The sequence below is a fragment of the Chiloscyllium punctatum genome, chromosome 10 (assembly GCF_047496795.1).
Source record: "Chiloscyllium punctatum isolate Juve2018m chromosome 10, sChiPun1.3, whole genome shotgun sequence".
NCBI lineage: Eukaryota > Metazoa > Chordata > Chondrichthyes > Orectolobiformes > Hemiscylliidae > Chiloscyllium > Chiloscyllium punctatum.
This window is the reverse complement of record NC_092748.1, coordinates 49,250,136-49,271,052: the sequence shown is the minus strand read 5'-3', so window position 1 is coordinate 49,271,052 and position 20,917 is coordinate 49,250,136. Positions and strand designations below refer to the sequence as shown.

Genomic DNA, 20,917 nt, shown 5'->3' with positions numbered 1-20,917 from the left:
AATAGGCAAAGTCTTTTCCCTGGGGTCAGGGAGTCCAGAACTAGAAGGCATAGGTTTAGGGTGAGAGGGGGAAGATGTAAAAGAGTCCTAAAGGGCAACTTTTTCACACAGAAGGTGGAACGTGTATGGAATGAGCTGCCAGAGGATGTGGTGGAGGCTGGGTAACATTTAAGAGGCACTTGGTATATGAATAGGTAGGGTTTGGAGGGATATGGTCCGGGTGCTGGCAAGTGGGACTAGATTGTGTTGGGATATCTGGTCGGCATGGATGGGTTGGACGGAAGGGTCTGTTTCCATGCTGTACGTCTCCAAGACTCTGTGACTCTATCTGTTTTGCACGATGGCCTTATCCCATATGCTTTGCTAAATTCAAAGCCTGAGTCAAACACAGAAATTGTTGGAGCAACTCAACAGATCTGACAGCATCCGTAGAGGCTGGATGGCAAAGTCAGAGTTGGATCTGATAGCATGAAGGGTGGTCAGTTCAGAGGGAGATAAGATTAGAATATGGGGGGGCAAAGAAATTTAGGCGATCTATGTCACATTGACAATTCTCAATCAGCAGTTCAAGTGCCAGTAAATAGTCAGAGATGGGGTCCACATGGAGGGACAGAGTTGGAGATGGGTGAAAAGGTCTATAGTACTGGGAGAGGGCTACTGTCCAAAGAAACGGACATGGAGGTGGAGGATGATGAAGACGATTTCAAGGTCATGTCATACCTGAAAATCAGTAAGGTGGTAGTGCACAGAAATAACTCTAAGACATTTGCTAAGTACAGAACATTCAGTATCAGAGAGCAGAAGGTCAGATGGGATAGTAAATAGTGGACAAGAGGTGGGGTTAGGAAAAGGGATAGAGACTGAGGGAAGGGGTGGGGAAGGAAGTTCCAGAGGGTTGTGGATATCTCTGGATTGTTGCAGTTAGTGTTCCCTAATGTCTGAAAGAAAAAATAACAGCTTCTAGTTAGAACGACATGGAGAATGAAATGAAACTTTCGACAGTGCAGCTCTGAGACAGTGTGAGGTAGTGATGATGGAGAGAGAGAGGTTGAGAGTGTACATATGGCAGTGAATGGCACTGAGTGTGGATCTCAGGATGAGGAGAGAGCAGTTCTCTGAGGAATGTTGCGCATTACAGAGATACCTTTGATCGTATGGGATGAGTCTGAGCTGAAGGCACTCACAGAGGAATGTGACGTTGTTGTGGAAATGAGTTTTGGCAAATATCTTATCAAACACTAAGAGCATCAATGAAAGTAATAATGGTGAAAAAGAAGAAAGATGAGAATGGAAATTCTGTCAGACAGAGGAACAGATATTCTTCAAGGTGGACATTCCTTGAAGAGGTGTTGCGATGAATTAACACTAAACAAATAAACAAAGAACTTTGCTTCCCTCCTGAAACACTGATAGGGTCACCCTGGTCCTCACTTTCTACCCACTAGCATTCACATTCAAGATTCGCCATTTCATCCACCACCCAGATACATATTTCCCTTGCCTCCATTGTCAGCTTTCCGCACAGACTGTTCCTTCTGAGACACCCTCCTCCACTTTCAACACTTCCTCACACACTCACCACACCTTCACATGCAATTGCAGAATGTGTGGCACTTGCCCTTTTAGTTCCTCCTCACTATCCAAGGCTCCAGACACACCTTCCAGGTGAAGCTGCGATTTCCCTGCACTTCATTCAATCTAGTCTACTGTCTTCGCTGCTCACAATGTGGTCTTCTCTACACTGGGTGACGAAACGCAGAAAGGACCAGCACCTTGCAGAACACCTATATTCTGTCTGCAAAAATGATCCTGAGCTTCCTGTTGCTTGCAATTTTAACACACCACCATGTTTCCTGGCCAACATCTCTGCCTTGGGCTTGCTACATTGCTCTAGCAAAGTTCAGCACAAACTGGAAGAACAGCACCTTATTTTCCACTTGGGGACATGCAGCCTTCAGGACTCAGTATCAAGTTCAATAAGTTAAGGGCCTGAGCACTTTCTGCCATGTCCCTACCCCAACCCCATAGCTCAGGCCTTGTCATCACATGGACTGCTTTCAACACAGCCAATCCATTTTCTCGCACTAATGGTCCCCATTAGTAGCTTTTCTTTCACCCTGGCGTTCCATTATTCATTCCTTTGTCTGTGTAACCACTGTTCTCTCTCTGGGTTGGGCTCCACCTCCACTTCTCATTTATTTTTTTCTCCTCCCCTACCCCATTTTATCAGTATATATATTATCTTTTCCTAACCACAATCAGTTCTGAAGACGGGTCACTGGACCCGAAATATTGACTCTGCTTTCTGACAGCAGTTGCTGCCAGACTTGGTGAATTTCTCTATCAATTCCTGTTTTTATTTCTGATTTCTAGCATTCACAGTTGTTTGTTTTCTTTTTCCAAGTCTGACTAATAGACCCACCCTAGCCTGGATTACTTCACAAAATTACAATGAGGACTGCTAGCTTTGTTTGCTTCACAGTTTTATTACTTTGTAAGAAATTGATATATAATTGATATTCTTTTTTGTTTTTTCAATGCTTGTGTGTTTTTTGAGCAAAATTAATAGTTACTTAAATGAGAATTTCATTTACTGCATTTGACAGTTTCACAAGAAGGTAAAAGAGTGACTTTTCTTTAAAAGAAATGTTGAATGCTTGATTGATATTTAAAATTAGCAATTTGAATAATTGTCATTTGGTGTTGAGTCCTGTAGCCATAGGGTCTGGAAAATGTATGGGGGCATAAGAAGGTGCACAGAAAATATTGGAGAATGAGAAATGGCTGGGGAATATATGAGGTGGCATAGGGGCATGCAGGTTGCAGTGGGGCATGGAGAGAGCATTGAGATATGAAGGGGCACAGAAGAAGCATAGCTGATATGAGGGGGAGGAGGGTATGGAGGATACAAGGGTGCATGGGAAACATGAGGAGATGTAGGGGTATAGCTAATATGAGGGAGTATGGAAGGAATGAGAGATATGGGAATCATAGGGAGGATGGAGGATGCATGTGTAATCTGAGGAGACATGAGGTGCAAAGGGGCACCTGGGGCTGCAGGGAACTGCTATGTGAGGACTAGAGGACCTGACAATTATGGATTAAACTAGATTGGTTCCCAGTTAATGGAGGCAGACTTTCTAATTTATCAGCCTCACCATTCCCCACCTTCATTGTCATCATGGACCTGCATCAGGAGGATGTGGCTCTGACTTCTGCCTGCACTCAACATGCAGAGACCAAAGTACCATTTGGGTGTGCCAAGCTTTTGAAGTCAGGACTGTGACTTTGGAGATGGCCTGACCTGCAGTTCCTGAACTGAATACAAAAATCTGGCCCATGCAGGTCTATGGAATGAATGTCGAATATAGTGCCTCTCAAATGATGATTGTGGAAGTGTGTAAGCAATAATTTATCTAATCTATGGTTGCAGCTTCCACATTCTCAGCACTCTCTGAGTGAAAATATTTCTTTTGTATTCCCTATTTGATTCCTTAGTGACTATTTCATACTGTTGGCCTTTAGTCTCATTCGTCCTCACAAGTATAAACATGATTCATATCATGTATTTCATCCTTTTAAAGTTCTCCATGAGGTTACCTGACAGCGTTCTCTTTCAAGAGAAAAGAGAACCAGTCATTATGGATAAGTTTGATGTTAAGATTTGTCAGAGTCCAATGCCCTGGATCATGCAATGAAAATTAAATAACGTCATATTAGCAACAATTTTCTATGTTTATAGGATTAAAGCAGTGTTTATGTTGTACTGCAAAATATAGCATTTAGCCTCTCCATTGAAGAATCACTCCAGAGGATATGTGTAAGTTAATGAAAGGAGCATAATATAAACATAGAACATAGAACATTACAGCGCAGTACAGGCCCTTCGGCCCTCGATGTTGCACTGACCTGTCATACCAATCTGAAGCCCATCTAACCTACACTATTCCATGTACGTCCATATGCTTGTCCAATGACAACTTAAATGTACTTAAAGTTGGCGAATCTACTACCGTTGCAGGCAAAGTATTCCATACCCTTACTACTCTCTGAGTAAAGAAACTACCTCTGATATCTTTCCTATATCTATCACCCCTCAATTTAAGCTATGCCCCCTCGTGCTCGCCGTCACCATACTTGGAAAAAGGCTCTCCTTGTCCACCCTATCTAACCCTCTGATTATCTTATATGTCTCTATTAAGTCACCTCTCAACCTTCTTCTCTCTAACGAAAACAGCCTCTAGTCCCTCAGCCTTTCCTCGCAAGACCATCCCTCCATACCAGGCAAGCATCCTATTGAATCTCCTCACATCATACAGAAGAAACAAATGGAGTGGTTGAAGAAAGCCTGTCATGGTTATGGGCTAATTATGAAATAGAAGGTAGTTCAAAGTTTCCACTGACATGATGGTGAAAATCTGTTTCAAATAATGCAATATTTCTCCTATTGTAGTCAATGAGGTTTCACATTCAAAATCACAAGCTCCCTGGTGTTCTAGTGGTTAGGATTTGGTGCTTTCACCTCTGTGGCCCCATTAGGGAACATTGACTTTGGGTGGATGGTGGCTCAGTGCTTAGCACTGCTGGCTCATAGCACAAGGGACCCAGTTCGATTCTAGCCTTGGGCAACTGGCTGTGTGGAGTCTGCACATTCTCTCCATTCTGCGTGGGTTTCCTCCGGGTGCTCCAGTTTCCTCCCACAATCCAAAGATGTGCAGGTTAGATGAATTGGCCATGCTAAACTGCCCATTGTGTCCAGGGATGTGCTGGCTAGGTGGATTAGCCTTAGGAAATGAAGGGTTACAGGAATAGGGTAGGGAGATGGATCTGGATGAGATGCTCATCAAATGGTTGGTGTGGGCAGAATGGGCAGAACAGCCTGTTTTCACACTCTAGGGGGTTCTATGATGATAAAACTAGCTTCAGTCAATTCAGCTTTGCAGAAGGAATTGAGTCCTCTTCAACTGAACTTTGGCATTTGGAATGATGAAAGAGAAGGATGGGCAAAAGTGAGGACTGTAGATGCTGGAGATAGAGAGTGTAGTGTTAGAAAAGCACAGCAGGTCAGGCAAGATCCAAGGAGCAAGAGAGTCCACATTTCAGGCAAAAGGCCTTCATCAGGAATAAGGCCACAGAGAAAGATGATTTAATGGTAAGTTGCATTTCATTCTTATTAGTCACACTGCTCACATGTTATTCATTGGCTGAAATTCTGGTTATAAGCCACTCCTGTTGCCAGTGCAGTACACCTTTTCACTTACTGATGTTTGCTGACATCCAGGTAACTCATACCCTCCTCCTGCTGCTTACACTGTGTCAGACATTGTTAAGTTCTGATGGTGTTCATGTCCTTGATTCACAGTTCTGTTACTCCTGCTCTTAGTCAAACAATAATAGGCTCAATGGTATTCCTACTGCATTCATTGAAAGGCTTCTCGATTTTATTTTCATTATCTTCTACTCTGATTCTACCTATTTAATACACAGTCTCTTCAGTTGTGGGAGACAAATGCAATGGGTAAAGATATAACTCAGAACTTTTAATATTTTTATCAATTGCTTAAAACAAGTTAATTATCATTTTTAAAATACATCTTTCATAGCAAGCCAAATGGAATATAACTTCAGTCTGGTTTATCTGTTACTTCTCCTCCATACTTTTTAAATTTAGCAGAGTCCTTAAATTCAACGAGAAAATGGGCGCTGATGCACGTTTTTTCCCCCCAATGAATTAACTAGTAGCTCCTACCATGTCAGTGCGTTTGTGCAGGACGTCTCTTGGTATGTAATCTCAGATCAGCAGAAATTAACATCTTCCAGGCCGTTCTATAATATTCTGAGACCACTAGGGATGCAAATGGTTTCCAAAAATTGGGTATGTGTACTGCCAATGGCAGCTCCCAAATAAATTTGCAAGTGGCGTTGAAACTGTTCATCAGAGTCCAATTTTACTCGTGAGCACTTCAATACTTTGTTTTTAGTTTAGATGTCCAGCATCCGCAGCGCTTTGTCAGATGTTCAGTCACCTTTTTGGAAAATGGAGTTTAAACTTTTGGGCACAAACTTGTAGTAGCATGTATTTAAAAAAAAAAGTCCTTTGAAAACTGAGTGATGGCCTTCGTCATGCAGTCGATTATCATCATCAGTTTTGTTTTATTGAAATGCAGGTTTTTTTTTCATTTTAACTTTTAATTAAAATAAACATCTGAATTAATGCAATTTAATGATTTTAAAGACAAATTTGGGAATTCAAATTGATATGATACAAATGAAAAGTTGTAGCAAATTTTAAAATAGAACAGATGTGATTTTCCCTGGCGGCCATACCCATAATTAATCATTTATATAAACGTTTATACAATTTAGCGATTCTGTTTACCTCTATGAAGTTCCAGTCAGCAGTATTTTTTGATGTTATAATCTAAACTCTCTGACAGACACTCTGAAGAAAGGATTCATTCAACAAAAAGATTTATGTCCAAGTTAAAGAAAGGAGGCAAGAATATTTTAAGTTCAGATCCAGCATCGACCTTCCAGCGATTAACTATCGCACCTTTTATGTATAAGATCGTACTTTGAGTCCAAACAGCTCAAATGTAAGGGCTACAGTAAATCCTTCTGATTTTTGTGTTTCGGAAACAGTATAATCCGTTTTCTCAGCACGAGAATATTTAAAGAAAACATATTTTTGTACTGTTCATAGACAGACAATAAACATGTAGGCTCGGTTTAAACTTGACTTTGAATTCACAAACCCATTAATTCTCAAACAAATGTATGCCTATTAATATGATGACAGAAGACAGGATGTAATTAAGTGCACAAACGGACAACGATCTGAAAACCTGCCTTTATTTCTGCATCTTTTCACCTTGAAAAAACAACTATTCCTCATCATGGTTTTATTTTGTGAACCGGACTGGGTGAGTTAAATATTTTAAAGACCATTGTTTATGGTGTTTTAAAGTGCGCTATTTGAGTTTATCAGGAAACCGATTTAGGTTTAGAATTTATAGCAACTGGGAACACGAGTTGGTATTTCTTATCCCGAGCGGATGCAACCTTTCATTGGCCTGAGTTAGTTCTACTGTTTTAATACACCCATTGATTCACCATCCTCAGAATCACACAGAGTTAACACTAGCAGGCACTAATTCAACATGAATGCAAGAAATCACAGTCTAATAGTGAAAGCACGTCTGAAAGTGAGTAACGTCCCTGACAGAGGAATAATATTACTTAATGGCAATACGTGTCAATCCTATGAAAAGTAAACTTAAGACGATTTAATATTAGTTATCGTACTTAAATATAAATCCAATCAGATCATCGGATTTTCCTCTGCCGCAATTTTCCCCACCTAGCAAAATCTATCCTTGTGAAGTTGACATTTTAGACAGCGAAACATGAATTGTTTACAAAACGTCAACATCTTTGTTCCTGGCGAGCTACAAAAAAGTTCAGAAATTGGATTTAAGTCTAAAAAGTCAACACTCTTGTCACCAGTAACTTTTTCAATCCTGGCAAGCAGTTTGATACAGCCGTACGCCAACCCCCGAGCTCTGCGGCGGTGTATGGGGATGTTTCTATCCTGGGCCATTAGCTTTTGTTGATGCCCACTGTCTTGACTGGACGCTGAGATTGAACTCCCACTGCTGTTGCTGTGACAGGCTCAAAGAGCTGCCGGCCCGGGAAAGCTTTGTTTTAGGGAGTGTTTACAGAGAAAAGAAAAACGGAAGCGGAAGTACTCCAATAAGTTGGGCAAGTTTAGTGAGATCGATTGTGAATTTCCCATTAAAAACGCAGGGAGACTCGGTCTGATGCGGTAGGAAGTTCGTAATTTCCCTATTTCACTTGTTATTTGTGAGCGAATGTTTTATGTGTGAAGTTGGAGTAAATACCAAAACAGCACAACCGCTAGGACTCAACAGATAGACACGTTCACGAAGAGAGAAAGAGAGTGAAAGAGCGAGAGGAGGGAGGGAAAGTTGGTCTGAGAGCAACGGTGGTTGGGAGACGAAAAGTGTGTGTGTGTGTATGGGGGGATAGAGTAAGCAAGCAAACAAGCAAGAAAGTGTCTGAAGGAGAATAAGTGAGAGTGTGGGAGGGAGTGGTGTGTGTTTGTGTGTGGGAGAGAAGTCTGAGTATGTGAGAAGGGGAGAGAGAGGTGTGTGAAGGGGAGAGAGAAGAGTTTGTGTATGTGTGAGGGAGAGGGGATGTGTGTATCTCTGTGAGGGAGAGAAAACGGAGTGTGTCTGTGTGAGGAAAGAGAAAAAAATCTCGAAGCAGAAGAAATGGAGTGGAGACATGGAAACAGGAGAGTGGAAAACTGAGAAGGGGACACCGAACCATATAGAGCGAGAGCAAACAAAAGGGAAGTTTTCACTTCTTGTGAACAGGGTAAGAACCTGCGAAGTGAGGGGGCACAATAACTAGGAAATGAAAATTTGAGATGGAAGAGAAATTGAGAGTTGTGGAAAGGGAGGTGAAAGAAGGAAACTGAGAAAAACTTTGGAGGGCTTGAAAACTAAGGAAATAGTTAAGAAAATATCAGGGAGAGATCACTGTTTGGGACAGTGAGAAAACGGAAGAATTGGGGAAGGTGAGAATAAAAGAAGGGACAAGAGAGAAATGTGTTGATTGAGTTGGAGACAGCTAATGAATTGGACAGAAGAGAAATTGGAATGTGAGGTCAAGTTGGCAGGGAAGTCTGAAGTGGGAAGAGGGAGAGTGAACAGGCTGGAGTCACAAAAATTCTGATCTAGGGTGAGGTGCATATATATGTGGTGCTGAAGGAGGGCATGAAGTAGGAATGGGTGAGGGCATCATAAAACTAAAGGCAAGAATGGACATTTAAAATTTGTCATTGGAAGAATAACGATTCATTGTAGGTCACTTAGGATGAAGGTGTTGGATCAGTTGTTTTGAAATGGGATGGGGGATGAGGACATCAGAATTTCACAGTACAGTGAGTGGAAAGCTTGAGAAGTGGTGGATATAGTCGAGTCTGAAGGTGACTAATGCATGATGAAGGTGTTGGTAGCAGGTGACCTTTGAGTAAGGGTTAGACCCTTAGTTGAAGGATTAAGAACAAGTGAAAGGCAGGAGATTTAGAGGGGATTTGAGGAATTTGTTTTCACCCAGAGGGTGGTAGGAATCTGGAAAACACTGGATGAGAGGACAGTTGAGCTGGGTAACCTCACAAACTTTAAAAGTTTGAATATCATTACATTCCAGGCGATGGACCTTGTGCAGAAGAAAGTGAGGACTGCAGATGCTGAAGACCAGAGCTGAAAAATGTGGTGCTGGAAAAACACAGCAGGCCAGGCAGCATCCGAGGAGCAGGAGAATCGACATTTCGGGATAAGCCCTTCATCAGGAATCTTCAGGAAGGGCTTCTGCCCAAAATGTTGATTCTCCTGCTCCTCAGATGTTGCCTGGCCTGTTGTGTTTTTCCAGCACCACATTCTTCAACTATGGACCTTGTGCAGCCAAGTGGGACAAGTGTAGGTAGTAGTGTACGTTTGGCAGAACAGGCTTGATGGGCCAAACGCTCTCCTGTACTGTATGATTCTAGAAGCTTAGGAGGTGGAAGTAACTGTATTTTGTTAGGCATTAGGCCCCAGCTCAGATCTGAAAAACATTCTGATGGTGTAAAGGATTTGCATAAGCCAGAAGGTGTTGGGTCCACTGCTTTTTATCACTTATATAAATGATTTGGATGTGAACGTAGGCAGTACAGTTAGTAAGTTTACAGATGACACCAAAATTGAGGTGTAGTGGACAGCGAAGAAGATTACTTCAGAGACCGATGGGCCAATGGGCTGAGGAATGGCAGATGGAGTTTAATTTAGATAAATGTGAGGTGCTACGTTTTGGAAAGGCAAATCAGGGTAGGACTTGTACACTTCATGGTAAGGTCCTAGGGAGTGTTGCTGAATAAAGAGACCTTGGGAGTGCAGGTTCATAGTTCCTTGGAAGTGAAGTTGCAGGTAGATAGGATAGAAGGTGTTTGGTATGCTTTCCTTTATTGGCCAGAGCACTGAGTATAGGATTTGGGAGGTCATATTGTGGCAGTACAGGACATTGGTTAGGCCACTCTTTGGAATATTACGAGCAATTCTGGTCTCCTTCCAATCAGAAGGATATTGTGAAACTTGAAGAGGTTCTGAAAAGACTTATAAGAATGTCACCAGGGTTGGAGGGTTTGAGCTGTAGGGAGAGGATGAGTAGGCTGAGGCTGTTTACGCCGGAGTGTCGGAGGCTGAGGGGTGACCTTTTGGAGGTTTATAAAATGAAAAGGGGCATGGATAGGATGAATAAACAAGATCTTTTCCCTGGTGTGGGAGAGTCCTGAACTAGAGGGCATAGGTTTAGGGTAAGAGGGGCATGATATAAAAGGGACCTGCGGGGCAATTTTAAGGGGAGGACAGTTATGATAGTGTGAAGACAGCTGAGAGGAGGATAAAATAGATTACTGGGGAAGATATTGTGATGGAAGGAGAGAAAGCTGGAGGAAGAATGACATACTGGGAAGCATAAAGGAAGCTGAGTGATGTGATGAAGAGTGAACTAAATCTGTGTGGGAAGGTCTTAGTGTATAGTGGGAAGGAGAAATGTGAACTTGGAGCCTGAGGAAAAGGGGATCAATGGAAGATAGCGAGAGACTGACTGCCGGATTCCAGCAACAAAACCTCAGCACAACTGCAGCTTGTAATGAAATGAGGGTATGAATTAACTTTACCCAGGAGTAAGGCAAAGTTTTAATGTTGTTGTCTTAGATTATTTCATCTACATATTGGTTGCAGTGTAAAACTAATATGTGTGCAGCTAGTTACTTACGTATACAAAGTTCACCAGATGGAACAATTCCTTTGCTTTAAATGCTACAATATGTCAGACTAGGATACCAATGAACAAAACTCTATACATTTTAAATGGACTTTGAACAGACTTCTCAAATATTAATTCTGATCTCTCTGCACCTTCTCTGTGGCAGTAACCGTGTATTCTGCACTCTGTTCTGCTACCCTGATGCACTTTGTATGGTCTGATCTGCCTGTATAGCACACAAAACAACACTTCACTGTATCTTGGTACATGTGACAACAGTAAATCAAACTCAAATACATTTGTTTGCATGCACATGTCGAACTCTGCTTCGCCTGAATACATTGCAGTGTGAGTATAGCTCAGTGCTGTTCCCTTGGATATAATATTTACACAAGACAGATTGGAAATAACATTTTATGCAAAAGCATTTAAACATTAGAATAATTTGTCTCAATTGGTTGAGGAAGCTGGTTTAATTTTCATCAGATAAACACTTTTTAAACAAAGGTTGTTAATGGTGATACAGGGCAGGAGAAAGCTCTGTTAATGCACTAATATTGACATTGACCAAATAATGTCCTTACGTATGGAAGTCTTGTGAAGTAAGTGGTCTTGATCAAATGCAACACCAGTGTTCAGCCTCTTAGTGTGCAATAACATTTTGCTTATTGTTTGGAGAAATATACTGTAGATAAATAATCTCTTTAGATTGTGTTATAAATGGAAAACCCATACTTTGTTGTAGCACAAAACATAAATATATCTATATCCATGTGAAGGTCAGTGGAACAGTGATATTCCAATTAAATTTGCATCCATCAGTTTTTGGGAGGGCACAGAGCTAGAGAATTCCATTGTGGTATGTGACAATTGCCCATAGGAATAATTGATTTAACTGTAAGATTATTTCGTCTTCTAGCTACAGTATACGGTTATAATTGGAATTTAATTATTCCAGACAAAAATGCTTTCATAGCAAATTTGCAAATCAAGTTATTTAAAAAAAAAATAGAGATTCAATCCAGTGGTTTCTTATATTAGTTATAGCTGAAATGTATTTTTATAAGTCTACATTTAAGCTTGTAATTTGGTATATCGCTCTTTCTGTACTTCTGTCCTCAATTGAGATGCCAACTTTGAAGATATGAATGCTATAAAATACATTAATGAGTAAGAGATTGAAGGTTCAATCCACTAATATGCTTGTTAAAACTATATGGCATGTGCTTAGTTTTAGTATAGTCACTGGGCCTTTGCAACCTATTATTTTCATTGATTTTAAAATGACTCAACCTTTCAATCATGGGCTACAATAAAAGTTGGAATGATAAACCAGTAGCAATTCAGTTTATTTTCCTTTTTAGATTAGAAGTGTTTGGAAACATTTTATTAAAATGAAAGCATAGAAATATTGTAGATCCCAAATGTCAGCCTCAATTCTGATGTGTAAATATATCTGGTGGTGAGATCGATCACAACTTATTGTTTGCTATTCAGTGTATTAACATCTTGCACTGTTGGTGAAGTGGCATTCATTGTTTGTACTTTTTTGAAATTTGGCTTTAAAATATTATGACCAGTGTAGGTGTTTCTACCAGACATGATTTGTAGATGAGATTTATAAGCTAGAAATTTTTTAAAAAGACTTAGATAATTTTATTTCATTCGTGCTTGAATAATTTAAAATTGAATTTTGTAACATGTAAAATATTAATGTCAAGTAGTTGATCTCCACTAATTAGTAGTCAAAAATAAGTCCGTAACAACTTGAGGTTGTACATCAACTTTACAGAGCAATTAAGTTATTGTCATGGACAAAAGGAAGAAGTTTTTTTGTTTTCCTCTTTTAGTCTGTTATAGAGGTGAATTTTAATGTTAAAATTTTGGTTTCTTTGCCTTTTGAAATACACCATGGTGTGTTCCACCGACTTTGTTTGTGGAGTCAATTCTTTAAAGACTCATAACAAACTTTGTTTTGCACTAAATCAGAAGGGACGGTTTATTTCAAGCATTATACCTGGGAATTATTCACAACATTTGTACCCAAATGCTGACATGGAAGAATGATGAGAAAAGATGGGGGAAAATAATTATAATTATGAATTCCTTAAAAATCAAAGATTAATTCATGTGAAATAGAATCTGAAATTTTGCAGCTGGTTAGTGGAGCAGAATTCCTTTTTTTTTTGTAGAAGCACAGATTACAGTCAAAGGTGCAGCAATATAATTTGTGTAGGCTGGGAAATCAGTTCAACTTTTCGAGTGTAATAAAGAATTCTTTCCAAGAATCAGGCTTTGAGGGAGGTTCTAGATTAGTGGAAGGCTGCGGTTAATCCTGGAGCTGTTTTACTGTGGACTGTAAAAAGACTAAAAGAAGTCAAAGCGGTATAATTAAAGCTGTTCAGAAAGCAGCAAATTTTAGTAACCAAAGTAAGGTTCCTAGGGGCAGTGGTTTTGATGTCACTCATTAAACATCATTACATGTTTCAGGAGATGATAGAGTAGTCTCTTAGCATCATATGATGTATAATGTGCTTTAAAGGTTACTGTTGCTCAGAACTGGCTGAGCATAGACTTTGTATCAGTTGTTCCTTTTGAGTTGACTTGACCGTAGTGTGTATCACATTCCACTAGGATAATGCAAGTATTTGTCCCCTGGTTACTAATAATCAGAATTTTGTAGAAACTGTGGTCAATTAGCATTCCATACACTGGTAGATGTGTTGCCAATCCCACAAAATATCAATTTAAAACAAATCAAGGGAGTATATAAAAAAAATATTTGTGTCTTTTACATTTGGTACTATCCTGTCGAATCGAATGAAAATAACCAAACCTTTAATTCACATTGTGCTCCCACGTTGGAGGCACACTGATTTGAATGGAGCAGCTCCTTCCTGTTTCTTCTCCTTCAACAATTTTGGTTTCCTTTCCCTTTAACTCCTCCCTGCCCAGAAGTGCAGCTACTTAAATGATTTGCAGTTTCTGAAATTCTGGAAAGAAAGAATTCCACGTGATGCAAAAACACAGCCATTGGTAAGTAAATGAGTAGATTCTTATTCCAAGAAGATTGGAGAGGTGTGAAAGCAAATCTTAGCAGGACCTATACACCTAGTGGTGAGGTCCTCGGGAGTGTTGCTGAACAAAGAGACCTTGAAGTGGAGGTTCATAGCTCCTTGAAAGTGGAGTTGCAGGTAGATAGGATAGTGAAGAAGGCGTTTGGTATGCTTTCCTTTGTTGGTCAGTGTATTGAGTACAGGAGTTGGGATGTCATTTTGCATTGGTTAAATCACTTTTGGAATATTGCGTGCAATTCTGGTCTCCTTCCTATTGGAAGGATATTGTCAAACTTGAAAGGTTTCGGAAAATATTTACAGGATATTGCCAGGGTTGGAGGATTTGAGCTATAGGAAGAGGGTGAACAAGCTGGGGCTGTTTTCCCTGGAGCGCCGGAGGCTGAGGGGTGACCTTATAGAGGTTTATAAAATCATGAGAGGCATGGATAGAATAAATAGACAAAGTCTCTTCGTTGGGATGGGCGAGTACAGAACTAGAGGGCATAAGTTTAGGGTGAGAGGGGAAAGATATAAAAGAGACCTCTGGGGCAACTTTTTCACGCAGAAGGTGGTACGTGTATGGAACGAGCTGCCAGAGGAAATGGTCGAGGCTATTACTCTTGCAACATTTAAGAGGCATGTGGATGTGTATATAATAGGAAAGGTTTGGAGAGATATGGGCTGGGTGCTGGCAGGTGGGACTAGATTGGGTTGGGATGTCTGGTCGGCATGGGCGTGTTGGACCGAAGGATCTGTTTCCATTCTGTACATCTCTACAATTCTATGACTCCTTTTCCATTCTCCTTTCATTTGCACTGGTGCACCCAACTGGAAAAAAAATTGGCACATCTTTTACATTTATTGTGTGAAAATGATCTGTTAAGTATTACTGTAATGCAATATGTGAATAATTAAAATATAATATACTTTTGGTTAAAATTGCTTTGGATAAAAGGTAGCAGCAACTTGATGTAAAAGTTCATTAAAGCACAACTGTGATCTTTAATCATCATAGATTTAAAATTGTGTGATTTCTTTCATATTTGCTAAATTAAATATGTTGGTTATTTGATTCCATTCCTAAAGTTAGTCACAAAGGATCAGCTTTAATTTTTCTGCTTTTTTATCTTGCATAAAGACCTTTTACCCAAAAGTGAAATATGTTGCAAAGATCTGTGTTTCTTCTGTCATATTCTTTGCAAGGAAAAGTTAGTTAATGGAATTACATGTTGACATTTATTAAAGTTACTGAAGTGAAATAAAACAAAAAGCTAGAGAGCATCATATTAAATTGTAGTTTTCATAGAGTCATAGTGTCATACAGCACAGAAACAGACTGTTCTATCCAACCACTCCATATTGACCATGTCCCAAACTAAACCTGTCCCACCTGCCTGCACTTGGCTCATATCCCTCCAAATCTTTCCTATTCATGAACTTATCCAAAAGTCTTTTGAACATTGCAACTGTACCTGCACCCATAACTTCCTCTGGCAGTTTGTTCCACACACGAACCATGCTTTATGTAAAAAAAAAACAAGTTTCCCCTCATCTTTTTAAAATCTTTCTCCTCTGACCTTAAAAATATGCAGCCTAGTTTTAAACTCCCCCACCCTAGGAACAAGATTTTTGCTATTCGCCTAAACTATGCCTCTCTTGATTTTATAAATTTCTATAAGGTCACCCCTCAAATTCGTGTGGTCTGGTGAAATTGTCTCAATCTATCCAGTCTGTTTTATAATTCTCATCCTCCATTCCCAGCAACATCCTGGCCAATCTTTTTTGAACCCTCTCCAATTTACTAATATTCTTTCTATATCGGGGTAAGCAGATTGGAAAATATCAGGTTCCCAAGTCTAGGCCTCAGCGAGTTTTTTTTATGAACCTCCCTGAAGACCTGAAATAGGTACAACTAATGAAAATTTTACATGGTGATTACATCTGTCTGGAGGCAATGCCAGTTACGGGGTGGGAAGCAGGTTTCCAATATACTTGATTTGGAGATGCCGGAATTGGACTGGGGTGTACAAAGTTAAAAATCACACAACACCAGGTTATAGTCCAACAGGTCTAATTGGAAGCACTAGCTTTCGGAGCGACACCTGATGAAGGAGCATTGCTCCGAAAGCTCGTGTGCCTCCAATTAAACCTGTTGGACTATAACCTGGTATTGTGTGATTTTTAACTTTCCAATATACTGTTTGTGTTTATCTTCTTTAAACCAGTGCAAATATTTACAGAAATTTAATGCGCTCTGTATGTAATTTGCACTACAAAGCTTCTAATGGTTTGTGTTTGTTTTTGGTAATTGTGGGTGAATGGTGCTGAAAATCGAGTTAACCCAATGGAAACTCCAGATTAGATTGTTAACATTCAGTGGGGGGGGGGGGTCATTTGTTGCAAGTTTTTGTTCTCTGATCATTAGAACAATGTTTCTTTTTAAGATTAGTAGGTCTGTAACTTTTAATGCTGAGGCCCTGATTGGGCTGACACTGTTATTTTCAAGAATTACTGTGTGAGCTTTTTATATTTGTGTCTGTAAACGTGTGTGAAACTTGGTTCTTTTGTTTGCTATCTGCATCTAGTTTTTGGTGAAATGTATACATGTTTTCTGTTTCCGTTGTTTCCCTCTCTGTATATTCTGGAATGCCTTGGGATTATGAGAAAATTCTCCGTAGCATCTGTTGTACTGGGAAAGAAGAAGTCAAGTTCAAAAATGCTGATCTACTAATCCATAAGTGAATCATGCAGTTGGTTTGGGAAGTTGTAGTTTCCTTCTGCTATTTGTAACTCTTTGGTTCCCATCTACAAGCTGTACAAATCATCAACAGAGTGATGACACTTAACATCCAATGGTGTGGCTTGAAGCTGCTTTTTTATGTGCAATTGTGTTGTTTTGGATTTCTGCCTAATGATTGGGATTGGCATTTAAGGAAATTCTGCCAGGGCATTTCAACTTTTCCCTTTCATCTTCAATCTTTGGCTGATACTTGGACAGAATGGTTTGCATCTGATTTGCCAAATCATTTTCTTGAAATGGAGTAAAATTCAAAGATTTAAGGGAGTGAAGATTTTCGGCATCAACTCTTTTAAAAAGTTGATGTTTTTGTTTTGGATTTTGGGTAAGACTGAAAGATCCAAAGTCTGGTTGCTAAATCTACTGTTGATAGATAGGAAAGTAAATTGTGTAGAAGGCATATGGAAGCGACAAAGGGTCATAGGTTAATTGAGTGGCAAGGAGCTGAGAAAAGAGGTACAATGTGGAAACTCTTCTTAACAAATAGACACTCAAATGTGAATAGGCAAAAGTGAGGACTGCAGATGCTGGAAACCAGTGTCTGGATTAGAGTGGTGCTGGAAAAGCACAGCAGGTCAGGCACCACCCTGATTTTCCTGCTCTTCTAATGCTACCTGACCTGCTGTGTTTTTCCAGCACCACTCTAATCTAGACTCAAAATTGAATGTTTAGTTTAAAGTAAGTATGTCATACTTGAGTTAAAGTGCCATAACTTGTAATTAAAAGACTACTGAGACATTGTTAATGTATTGTAACTTGATTGTACTTGGTAGATTTGCTTTTGGTTTGTAAAGAGAACAAACAGTTTAACATTTTTCTGTATGATTCAGTTGGTAACTATATGATATCCTTTTGTGTAGTCACAGACACCCATGTGGTTTCTGGTGGAATTACTAATTTTTACTTTAGATCTCTTTCAACCAAGTTCTGACCTGGTTAGAAATGGTTGAGCCATAGGTGAATAAAAGCTGGAGTAATGGGTAGAATGTGACTTGTGTTGCCCTGGATATTTTGCATGTGGCATATTTGACATTTTATTGTTAGATTAGTTGCAATAATAAAATGATTATTAGAGCAACAGAATTTTAAATGTCAGAGTTATTGGGTTATCCATCTAGTAATGAGGTCAGTGCTGACAGGCATAAAGTGCTCGAAGGTATGTAACACCAGGTTTGAGCATAAAGGTTTTTGTTTTGGATTTTGGGTAAGAATGAAAGATCCAAAGTCTGGTTGCTAAATCTACTGTTGATGGGTAGGAAAGTGAATTGTGTAGAAGGCATATGGAGGTGACAAAGGGTCATAGGTTAATTGAGTGGCAAGGAACTGGGAAAAGAGGTACAATGAGGAAAAAATGTGGAATTTTCCATTGTGGCACAGCAAATGAAGAAGAGTCATTATCATCTAAATAGTGAGGGATTGTAGAACTCTGAGGTGCAGAAGGATTTGGGTGCCGTAGTACATGAGCTGCAAAAGCTCGGTATGCAGGTATAGCAATTAATTAGGAAAACAAAGGATGTTTGTTTATTGTGAGGGGAATTGAATGCAAGAATGAGGAGGTTATGCTTCAGAATATTGCAGGATCATGGTAAGACCACATCTGGGTGCTGTGTACAATAGTGGTCTCCTTAATTAAAGAAGGACACAATTTCATTAGATACAATTCAGGAAAGCTTGACTTGACTAATACTGTGTATGTACAGTTTATCTTGTGAGGAAAGATTGAAACCGACTTGGCTTGTATTGCTGGAGTTTAGAAGAGTAAATCCTAAGAGTTCTTGATTGGGTGAATGTGGAAGAGATGTTTCTTCTTCTGGGAGAATCTAGAACTAGGAGTGACTTAAATAGGTGATATCCAATTTTGAATAACAGAGATAAATTGTTATCATTTCTAGTCTGGTATGACTTTTTCAGAAACATCTGAAAAAGAGTAATACCAAACTCCAAAGTTAATTTTGTTTCTCTCTCCATGTATGCTGCCAGACTTGTTGAGTTTCTCCTGAATTCTTTGTCTTTATTACAGAATAAATTTGACTCCCCATAGTGTTTAAGATTTTTTTCTCATCTGCATAGGTTATTGAGGCAAGTGATGGGGAAATCAATATTGTTCTTGTACTTAAATGGAATCCTTATTGAAGTATTTTATAGTGAACCATATAACTTTTGGGTTTTTATTTGCAAAATTTACTAACATGGAGAATGAACTTTGGTGTATATTTGTGGTAAAAGAGATTTTTATTTGTCTAGCCATTAATCTTTTCCAAAAACATCGAGCTTCTATATAAATTATGCCAACCTTTTGAATTTTTTAGATGACTTTTGCTTAGTTGGTCTGCTGTATTCATGTAGAATCATTGTTATAAGGCCTGACCAATGACAACTCAGGACATATTACTGTTAGTCTCAGACATACCAAAAGTTTACATAAGACAATTACTTTTTGTTTAAACATAAAAAGAAGGGATTTACAAGTCAAAGATGGCAGGGGATGGACATTGTAATTCAGTGTCTGTAAAATTCCTCCATGGCTCACCCTTCATCTTGATAGAGAGAATGGAATATCTCGCATGGAGGGTGTCAAGGAACTTCAGATAGAAAAATTCAAAGGAAGAGATGCAACGCAATAGTTGATCTATAATTGCCTTGCTTGCAAACATGGTTGAGGCCGATTATCACCTCTAGTGGAAACCAACTCTTGTCAGTTCTATCCCAGCCCATGGAAATGATGAGAGATAAAAGAAAGTATTTCTGTGCATAATACAGGTCTGTGCTCTCCCTATTTAGGGATCTGCAAGAGATGGGGTTAAAAGAAACAAACGCAGCACAGATCTGTGTGCAAATCAGGTGTTCTAGCATTAGGAGACTGGAGATCCTGGCTGTAAAACATCCACTAGGACACCCTTTTACTTGCAAGTAAAGAGAAAAGACTGTCAATCACTTATTGCAGGAAACAAACCACAAGTCAGCAAAACCACCATTGAGAAGGAAACAGGTCAACTTCCTTTAGCTAACTTGCAGAACCAAGAATCTCCAAGTCCATGTGTCTGAGGTCAGTAGTATCAGAATCTCACAAAATACCAGCCTCAGTGTTTCAACATTTACTCCTCATGGACAAGTCAAAAATTGATTTGGGTAATTTTTTATAACTGTTATGTATTTCCTCATTTCTTATTTCTAATGCATGTATGTTTAAGTTTTATATTTTTCCTTGTATTAACTAATAAACTCATTCGTCCTTTCACCCAAGAAATCCTGGTTACATTGACATCTTTTAAAATCTCAATACATTTGAACTGTAGGAAAGGATCCCTCCTGTTGAGTTAAACTGTTTGCAACCAACCATGATGAAGGGAGCATTGAATAAAGGAGGGAATCCAGATCCTCCTCCTCTGGGAGTTTCCGATCCAATAATACAATGATTGGGAATTCTCAGCTGGGGAATAGTTGCAACACTCACGTAGTGAGATGGTATGTTTTCATTAAGTTGAAAATCATGTATTTTTAAGGAAAGAGTGTATAGACTTCGAACAGGTTGGAAATTTGCACTTGACACAGAGTATTCAATATGTTGTAATGTTATTCTCCTGGCTTTAAGGCATATTTGATATTGTAGTATTATTTGTTGATATTATAGTATTATTCACTAACACTGAAGGTTCTAAGGTACCTCACACATTTGTTATTGTCATTGGTCATTCCTAAAAAATGAACCTGAACTGTGAACTGGATTTTGCCTTCAGTGGTGAAACAAAGGAGCTTGCTATTGACCTTTTTAATGACATTGCCTACAAAGATTTTGCAATTTCTATGGCATGATTTCTCACTCTCTCAGCTTAAATCTGGTGCTAAGGCAGGGGGAAACTCCAGGCTACATCAACTTTAAAAATATCTGTGATATTAAAATCACACAGAAATGTGACATTTGTGAAGATAGAGCTTTTGAGTATTGTTGATGAAATTGCCAGTAATTATTAACTTAGTAAGCTGTCCAGCACTCCGTTTCTTACTATATTTGCAGATGACACCAAAATTGGAGGTGTAGTGGACAGTGTAGAGGGTTACCTCAGATTACAACAGGATCTTGACTACATGGGTCAATAGACTGAGAAGTGGCAGATGGTGTTTAATTCCGATAAATGCGCGGTGCTGCATTTTGGGAAAGCAAATCTTAGCTGGACTTATAGCATTAATGGTCAGGTCCTAGGGAGTGTTGCTGAACAAAGAGACCTTGGAG

General features: G+C 39.3%; 1 protein-coding gene across 4 annotated transcripts in view; it reads left to right on the top strand.

Annotated features, from left to right (window-relative positions):
* The first annotated feature begins 7,626 nt into the window (after positions 1-7,626).
* Positions 7,627-20,917, top strand: part of itprid2 (ITPR interacting domain containing 2) — a 155,851-nt gene continuing 142,560 nt past the window's right edge. The window contains exon 1 of one of the 4 annotated variants that reach the window (XM_072579072.1): positions 7,627-7,825. The gene's annotated coding sequence lies outside the window, so the exon portion shown is untranslated. Of the gene's footprint in view, positions 7,833-8,190; positions 8,401-9,460; positions 10,728-20,917 lie in introns of those variants that run through there. The other 3 variants (XM_072579076.1, XM_072579077.1, XM_072579075.1) reach the window with 3 other exon arrangements.